The sequence below is a fragment of the Cariama cristata genome, unplaced genomic scaffold (assembly GCF_000690535.1).
Source record: "Cariama cristata isolate BGI_N322 unplaced genomic scaffold, ASM69053v1 scaffold982, whole genome shotgun sequence".
Lineage (NCBI taxonomy): Eukaryota > Metazoa > Chordata > Aves > Cariamiformes > Cariamidae > Cariama > Cariama cristata.
In genome coordinates, this window is record NW_009605298.1 from 35,670 (window position 1) to 45,304 (window position 9,635).

Below are 9,635 nucleotides of genomic sequence, written 5' to 3' on the forward strand. Positions count from 1 at the left end.
GCCCATTATCTTCATGCATCTTCTCTCCAAATCAGGAGTCAACTCAGGTGTAAAGCCTCCAAGATCTCTTCTTACAGTGAAAAAAACACTGTTTGAGTGGTTAGATTTGTTGGAAACTGGCTGAGAGGAAAAAAAGCCCATGCTGGAAACTTAGGGTAGAGGATACAAAAAAGTCTGTTTAGAAAAATTATGAAAGGATGGTTGGACATAGTGCCCTGACTATGCTGAGGTGATCTTCTACAGATAAATTAACTACATAACTTAGGAAGTCAAGTCTGCGATCAACATAGCATGATGGACAGGCAAGTCAGTTCCTGCACAGAGAATGTCAAATAGTCGAAGACTTAATTTTTTGTTATTTAGCATAAAGGAGGTTTGCCTCTGGAGGATTAGATGCAGTTGATGATACTGCAGTGGGATAAAGTCTATGTCGAAAACCTTCTCAAAATAAAATAAAAAAAAATAATCCTGTGCCACATGTATATTTCTCTGCTGCTTTTCCTATGTGTTAATGGATACGGATTGACTTTGTGAAATCGCTGCAGCAAGCTGAGAATGATGTATGAAGTGAGAAATTCTGCCCAATGCACAGAGAATATGGATGTGCTGTGTTACTTGCTGTGCATTGCACAGATACACAATATTCATCTTAGTCAGAGCAGCAGCCCGTAAAGCCTTCAAAGCCCAGAGTCATGCACACCTAATGCAAAAGCTCAGTAAAGCTGATGGCTAACTCTCCATGGTGTCCCCCTGACAGCAGAAGGAGGAGGTGGACAAATGTATGTAAGTAAACAGGAGGTGAGAGAAGGCAGAGGGTAGCAGAGGGCAGAAGGGGGAAATCAAAAAACAAAAGCAAGAGTGTAAGTATCTCTGTAAGGATCGAGCCTCATCATTACAGAGACAGTATGTGTGTGGAATTGCACAGGAGGGAGTAAGCTCCAGCAGTGCAAAGGCAGCATATCTGCCTGCATGGAGAGTATGGGGAATGGAGATTTGAGCAGCAGTACTGTCAAGGCAGGAAGGGTGCATACGTGGCAGGGTGATCAAGCCACACCACCCCAAAAGGCACATATTAACATTTGTAGTGACTTTAAAACATATCTATTTCCATGATTATGCTTCTGCCTTTCCTTCCTAAGCCATTAAGTTGCTACTTGCTGCCCTTAGATGCTGACCGTGTATTTGGCAGTATACAAGAGAGAACAAGAAGGGCATGAGGAGGATAACAGCTGCATCCCATGCTTCATCAAAGTAGTTAATCCATTTTCCCAGTGCTCCTACCTATGTCGGCACCTGAAAAAACACACAACCACCTTTGTGGGAACAACCTCCTCTTCCAAACAAATGTTACTGCAGCAAGCCTCCTTCTCTACACTCCACATTTCTCTCTTCTGCCACAAAAGCACAGGCCACTGAGCTGCTGAGGCAGCAAATCTCCCCCACTTTCCCACCAGCTCCATCTGCCCAGGGGCACAGCCTGAGGCATGCCTAGCTGGCTCCTTACCTGGCCTACATCTCTTATTTCAAGAGTTATTCAGCTTTTTGCAAAAACAGGTGGATTTGTAGCAGGGAAGAGATGCAGTCTCCACCTGTGCTGGGATTTTTAAAGTGCATCTGCACAAGAGGTCAAAGATGTTACCTCTTTTTAAGGATGATGCAGCTGCCTCTCTCTCCTCTCTCTTGGCCCCATTGGCCAAGGCTCACCACTGGAAACCACCCACTACAGCCTCTCTCTGGAGCTCCCACTCATCTGCACTTCACCGCTTTAGTCCCTGCTTCCTCCTGCGGTAGGGCTCCAAGTTAGGTGTTTTGCCTTAATTAGGTACGTGCTCACTGCTCCCATTGCTGTCTCCAGACAGCCTAGCCTCCTGGAGGGCCACTCACATCCCGTGTTCTCAGAGCTGGCCAGGCATTTCCCAGAGAAACATGCCTTTTTTGTTTTTTCTTTCCCCCTCCCCTGAACAGTCAAAAATCCAAACTTCTTGAGGAAACCTGTTTCAGGGAGCAGACAAGCTTTTCCACACAAATGAGACAGTACTCTAGCAATTCTGTTTTCTAAATAACATTGTGCAGATTCCAAATGAGGGGCTGAAGCAACAGTTATGTGCCTGGCCCAAAAAGAGAGCACAGCAATGACATTTATTTACCTTCTAAAGCAATGCTAAGAGGGCTGTCTGGAAAGGAAGAGTTTCTCCCCTCTATTTCTCACTTCCTCACACTTCACTGGATTTCAATCCTGGCCCAGCAGGTCTCTGCTCTAACTCACAGCAGGAAGACGGGTGCCACCCTTGTGCCAGAAGAGTGCCCACTTCCAGGCTGGTGACTATGTTGACCTACTTTTCCCACCCATGCTTAGCTTCACCCTGGACCCTAAAACCTCTCCAATGAAGTTTTCATTCAAACAGACAAGCTATTGTGACTTCAACAAATTGGCATTTTCCCCACAGGAACGTAAAGCCCTCTACTCTTGAAAGCCTTCCAACCAGTTCTGCCCTTGCCTGAGGTGCATAAGGTAGATACCCATTTCTATAGGCAGTTAGAAAGCAATAGTAGCAGGGCTTTTTTCTGTAGCTGACAGGACACAGCAGCACTGCCCTCAAGTACTCAAAAATGTATGCTCTAGTAATGAGCAGATATATGGTTCAGTCAACCACAGTCACAGCAAACCCAGAGCTACCCCTGCTGAGGCTTTTAGTCTCCAAAGAGAAGACGACGAGCTTATTTTGCATTAGGAGTATGTTCTGTGAATACATGCATCTGTTGCATGTGAAAAGCAGCTTTATATGGGAACGGAGGTGTGAAAGAATAGTGCAGAATAATAACAGCCTAGAACAAAGTCCATACTGACTTACAGCTGACCTTCCTTGCCTCAGTCACAGCAGCAAGAAGTCCCTTTGCAAATCCATGCTTACATACCTCGTTTTTCAGGATCCTCAAAAAATAATAAGACATTTAAAAAGCAAACACATATCCTTCCTTTTTTGTTCCCGCATATGTAGGACATACCCTTTGTGTCTGTGTGAGTACATGTAAACGAATCTTCACATGACCCTGGGAGCGTGCTGACCACACCAGTGATTCTGTGTTTGGTGCCATAGGCCACCTGGCCTGCATTTCAAAGAAACAAAATTGTTCTGTCATTCCAGAAACTCAGCTTATTATATAGCACTGCACTAGTAGCAATCTGTGAGCAGTTCAGCTCCTAGTACAGATGGAAAGTCAGTGGTGTTATACAACTGATATGCTGCTTGCTGGTGATGCTAAAATTCCTGTGGAAAACTAAATAACAAGACATCTTCAAAAAAAAGAACAAAAACCCCCCACCTGATGAAAATTCTGAGTCTCTGCTCTAAATAATGCTTAAAAAAGTAAAAGCTAAAAGTATAGTCTCTCTTTTTTTTTTTCCCCCCAATAGTCATTTTGCCAACAAATTACACCTTGAATCCTCCCTTCCAAAAACAGTCTATACTGCCCTTCATCTTCTGATAAGGATTCCCAGCCCTCCAGCATGTCTCAAAAATCTGGCAAGACCTTTACAGCAGTATTAGTGTGCAATACAGACCCTTTGTGTACATCCTTCCTTCCAGCAGCTTCTTCCCTCCTCCTTCTCTATCCGTGCTAGCTGGTAACTCAGAATGGCATCATGCCCACTTGAGGAATCTGCTCCAAATTCCTGGCACTGCTGAGCACATTCAGACACTGCAGAAACCCTCCGTCTCTTGCCCAGCCTCTCCCTGTGGACTTCAGATGGAGTGACTGCTTAATACTTCCAAAAATACTCAAGTTGACAATGTAAACTTCATATGAACACTCCTCTAAAACCATTTAAACATACATTTTTTCATCTTTTTAAGGAAAGGAACATGTCCAAAGTTTTCTGCAGACTCTATGCACCATTCCTTTCCCCTGCAATCCCACCAGGTGAAACCAAGGTACCAACTGAAAATTAATCCCACACTGATTGGCTTTCAGGCAAGAAATAACTCTGACTTCTTTGTTTTAAAATGGCTTTAAGGTATCATGTAAAGGAACGCTTTAACATTTTCAGGAGAAAAGGAACACAAGTTAAAATCCATTTTTTCTCTCTCCATTTCTGCATCGTGCACATTCTCACGGTTCTGTATGACTTTTGCATTGTAGTTGTCACAAACCTCTCTGAAGGAAGAGCACAGCTAAGTGATTTCTTTGGTTGAAGATTTAGCATTAACTTTGCAGGTGCGTTCAACCTAGGATTTGAAGACAGACATAAAAATCTCTGGTCCAAAAGCAAAAATGAAGCTGGGGGTTTAAAATATGAATCTTGGTATTAGGCAATTACTTTTCCTTCAGTTTTCAAAATGTTACATAAATTGTAAATAACCCCATACTAAGGAAATAATTTCATCACATATTATTAGCTATTGTCTGAAGGGAATAGCAGAGTGAAAAGTACAAAATGACAGAATTCTACTATTTTTCCTCTCTAGAGTTTCAGATCAACGCATTCTTCTCGCCCCCCTTGCCCCTCTCATTACTGTGCAATGGCAGCATCTGTCTTGAAGCAATGCCAGAGAAATTGTATGTGCATTTCCATGGCAAGTGAAGCAATCCTCTGACATCTGAAGCAATCCTCTGACATCTAACTACAAAATACGTGGGGATCCATAAAAGAAAAAGATATCCAATAAAAAAATTAGATAGCAGCACCAGTTCTTCATGCTGACAGAGCCTAAAATTAAAAACTGAAAGTCTAGATTACCTGCACAGGACCCACACATAGATACAAATATTTAAAGAGGGTGTAGCCTCATCTTGTTTTCATGTAACAGTTACTGCCATCTATTCACTACCACCAGTGATAGCCAGAGCCACAATTTTTTAATCAGAAGTTACTCATTTTGGAATCTTCCCATTTACCTTACAGGGCTCAGAGGAAGCAGGGTAATTCAACAGGTTACAGCAAACTGGCCACATCTTGAATGAAAGCATGCAAACGCCTGTTTAATTAACACCACACATTGTTGCCTCTACTCATCTAACTTCCCACAGCCTGCTACCAGCTTCGACGGGTTTTCATAACAATAAAATGCAATAAATGAATTTCAGTCCTGAAGGACTCTAAGCTGCAACGTAGGAAAGCCATGAAAGACAAATGATGTCTTAACTAATTTTATGATTTATTATTCCCCCAACTTTGCTCATCTTGTGATGCAGGAGAACTCATTTTTCTATTTGGCAGATAGCTATGTCAACTCTGTTAATAGGTACTATTACCATCACATAAATATGTTCGTGAAAACAAGTGTGGTTTCATTCTGGCGCTGACCTCAGCACTTCAGTTTTATTACAAGCACAAGATCTGTCAGTAACAAAAATTGATGCACTTATCCAGAGATTCTGCTTGTCTTCCACTAGCGTTTTTATTCATTTTTCTTCCCAAAAGTTCATCTTTAAGCAAGTGCAGATTCATTGTTTAAATTACTGTCTTGACACATCATCTGTTGCTTTGTAAATTCTTACAGAGAACATAATTTCCACAGTCTTCTGGAGATAAAGGATCAATGTTAACCATCACTGGGGGCACTGTACTGATCTGAATTTAACGTGGACTGTGTAAACCTGAATGGACTTCAGACTTGCTATATGAAAGATTTCCTCAGCAAACATCCAGGTTAAGACTAATCTTAATTGAATAACTCCATTTAATACTAAAAAGATGCTTTTAGGTGTCAGGATTCAACAGTTGAATTTTAGGATGAGACTTTCCAAACCTCAACTGTTTTGTCTGAAGTTGAGGACTTTTAGTATTTGGTGGGAGCAGTTTTATGCCAGTGGTTGGCAACTACTGAAGTTCTGTCCACTCTGTCTAGACTGGTTTCTGGAAAAGTACAGTATAACACATAATTCAGCACTCCCTGTTTCTAAACTTTCATCTTCCAGTGGTGGTACAGCACCTGGCCACAGTCAGCTTACAGGTCCCTGACTGTGAGCATAACTTTGTACTAATCCTTGCAGAGTTTAGAGCAGCCTTTGGACTATTTTGATCTCAAAAAGCAAGTACTGATTTCCAAAGGGCTACCTGAAAAGATGAGGCTAAAGAGTGCAGTACAGGTGGTCCAGATTTCTTCCCTGTCCTCACACTCAACAGTGGATGAACACACTTTCAAAACCTGTTGTCAGGTGTTCTAATAACATGATGCTTTCTCATCTGGCTATACAGAATAAATTATATTCAGAGGAGTGTGGGCAGATCTTAAGGTAACAATAAGAAGTTGACTGCCTTCCAGACTTGCAGTGCAAGTGTGGCAATAAAATTGATTCTGAAGTACTCCAACACTTGAAGCATCTACATTTAATTGTGTTATTTCTGAACATGACTCATTCCAGACACCTTTGGTTTGGTGCTCCTAATACATATATACACACACACACCTTCAAGAATTTGATACTTGCTTGATATCTCTCAACATGATTGGCTTCTCACAACCCAAAATACAATTATTTGGTGGTGATCTTGGTGATAATCTTTTCTTGCCAAGATACTTGCTCCTTGAAGTAGTCTACAGAGCTGACGTCCAGCGGACACTTCTGAATCAGTCCTCTAGTGGACATCTGGATTCAGTGACCAACTAGACCATTCAGATTCAAGATTCTTCCTAACTTAACACTAACATATCAATGCCTAGAAGTTCTGGCAACTATTGTAATCCCACTTTTTCAAGTAAGGCGGCAAAGATAAGAAGGAAATGAAGTCTTTATGCACTACCATTTGCTTTATACCTGAGACTCGCCCATCATCTCCCACAGGATTGAGAGCAGCACCTGATTGTTTTGTCTTGGCAAGAAATAGCTACTGATTTTTCAAGACTACCGGCACAATGTGTGGTATAGTCAAGAAAGTCTTCTTCAGCAGTTAGACAATATTTTTAGACTATCAGCTGCTAAAATAGCCTTTGGACTGCAGGAGCAGGAACAAATCTGGTTAATCTCATAATGCAGGGAAACCAAACCAGCACAAAGCCACCTTCCCCTCCCATCGCACCTTGTTCAACTGTATTCAGAGCTTTGGGCCTCCATTACACACAGGAGAAAATAAAACTTGTTACTATTATACCTTCTTAATATGACACACGTCACCTTAAATGACACAAAACCTTCCTGGATCCCCACAGCCTCAGAAAATGTTTTCTAAGGGAATCAGTTATTTGTGTTGCTCCTATGGGGCTTTGATGTAAGACAGTCAGAGCAGAGCCTGACTGTAGAACAGCAATGTCGTCTTGGAAGATATCAGGCATTGTACCTCAACCCAATCCATCCCAGCTTCCCAGAGCTGTTAGGAAAAAAAACTTGCAGTAAGTCAGGTCAGTTGTTTTCTCAAGAGGCAATATACATTTTTAAAAGCCAGTAAGTTTTATCACTCAGAGGAATAGACATTTTACTGCATCTTTTCCAGTTAAATGAATATAACCAAAATGGCAAACAATACATTGTTTCCCTTAAACAATTTGCTATTTTACAAGCTGCACTTCACCTAGGCTGTATTTTCAAGATATAGCTATGTTAACCACTTGTTTGCTTTTCAAACCAATTTAAAAACCTTTCTAATCTTTCACTTTGCTCAGAAGTTGGTGTGAGCTGCCTGCCAACAGAAGAGAGACATCAAGAGACTAAACAATGAAACAGGACAGCCAAAAGGCCCATATTCACTATAATTACTTTATGACATTCTCTAAAAATAAACGAAGCAGCTAACCATTACAAAACCCTGATATTTTTTTTCTTACACACAGAGGTATATTAAATTCACCATATGCACATGCAAGCCACTGTAGTAAGTGGTTGATTAACTGCTTTATACTAGATTCCGAAGGTCATACAAAGGATTTTGCTTTCCCAGTTGCTTTGCAATCTATCCTGTTTCACCCTGTCATAAACACCTGCTGTTCTGAAAATTGCATTTAGGATGGACTAAAATATCATAACGTCAAGTTTTAAACTGGAGCCTGAGCTGACCCTGGGGAAAATGCCTTACCAGAATTCTTCAGTAGAAGGAGGAGAGTTGATGAGGAGGTAGGGACAGAAGTTAGCACTGTCTAAACTTGGGTTTTCACTCAGATGTAGGTTGGAAGGTACACCACCCAAGGGTCTGGAGAGAGATGGGACTGGGGGAAACTGCAGGCTGAAGGTACTCCCAGATTGCCATCTGGAGAAGCCACTCCGCAGCACAGGGAACCTCAGGAGATGAACCTCCCAGCATGGGGCAAGAAAATACCACCTGAAGTTATGCGTTTGCATATGTGTGTAACATTTACACAGACAGCTAAATGAAAACCAGTAGGTAAATTAGAGTGAAAAGCATAATCAGTCTGCATGGCAACAAATTGCAGAAATCCTTTTAGCCTCCAGGACTTGGGCTCTGTAGAAACAATGGACAGGTTAGCTCTAGTTAGGCAGAGACATCTTCTCTACATCAGCCCTTGTACAGAGCTGCTCAAGGATTGTGGTGGACAGCCGATGCCAAGTGCCCAATGCAACAACTTCTCCTCAGAAGGAAAAGGCACTCTCTCAGCTGCTAGGCTCCACAGGGGTTAGGTGTAGCAGGTTTGCCATCTCCAATCCCTGTACCACCACTTAGCTTGGACTGAGTAGCACATCTGTTCCCTTTAATAGCTGTTCTGTTGTAAAAGGTCTTTTGTAGTCTTGCACAGCAGAGATCATGTTAAACCTAGACTGACTTCTATGGCAACAACATCTTGCTGGATAAAAAACCTTCTTTTATCATGTATCATATTAAAAATAGTATTAACATCCACTGCAGAAACACAGGGCTGGCTGATACCTCCTATGTGAAGTTGATTCATGCTTGTGCTAAACCTGGGTACGGTCCAGTTGACAGTCAGCTAAGTTACTGCACTGCCAGTTTAATATTTTGCCATCTGTTAACTGAAAGCTCTGCTGCCTGCTGGGTCCCATAAAGACTTTTATTTATTACATTACACATGGCAACATCTGCCACAGGATTCAGCTCAGCTCAGCTTCCTAATTAAACAAACACTACATCTCCAGTACATGATTTGGTCTAACTATTATTTATAAAATCTGAGATAGGTATTTAAAAGATATACATTGTCTGTTCCTGATGAACAAATACCCCTCCTACAGTTTGGAGAAGCAGGGGAGGGATTGTTAGAACAAGCTTAAGATTCTCAAATGCTCCATTTTACCAACACAAAGCAACCAGAAGTTGCTGCATTTGTTATTGTTTTGCTCTTATTTCATTCTTTAAATTATTCAGTTTACACTAATTAGAAATATAAGATTATTTCAAATGCCTGTTAGTTCCTCCCCTGAGTACTGTCTGTCTGTAAAAGCAGGGGAGAATACAACAGTCTCTCCTTGTGCTTGAATTCAGAGAAGAAAGCAGCACTTGATGAAGAGGGACACCTGATCTGAGCAACATTGCACTGTTCAGCCATCACAAAAGACACCATGAATGCACTGCCCAAGTCCATTTCAAACTTCATCGTAAGGAGAGAAATCACTGAAAAACTCTCACTGGCTATGCACCTACATCAAGGTTCTCCCATCTGCGCTAGTTACCTGCAGTTAAATCAGACTGGGAGAAAAACTGGATGAAATCCAGGCCTAAGGAATTC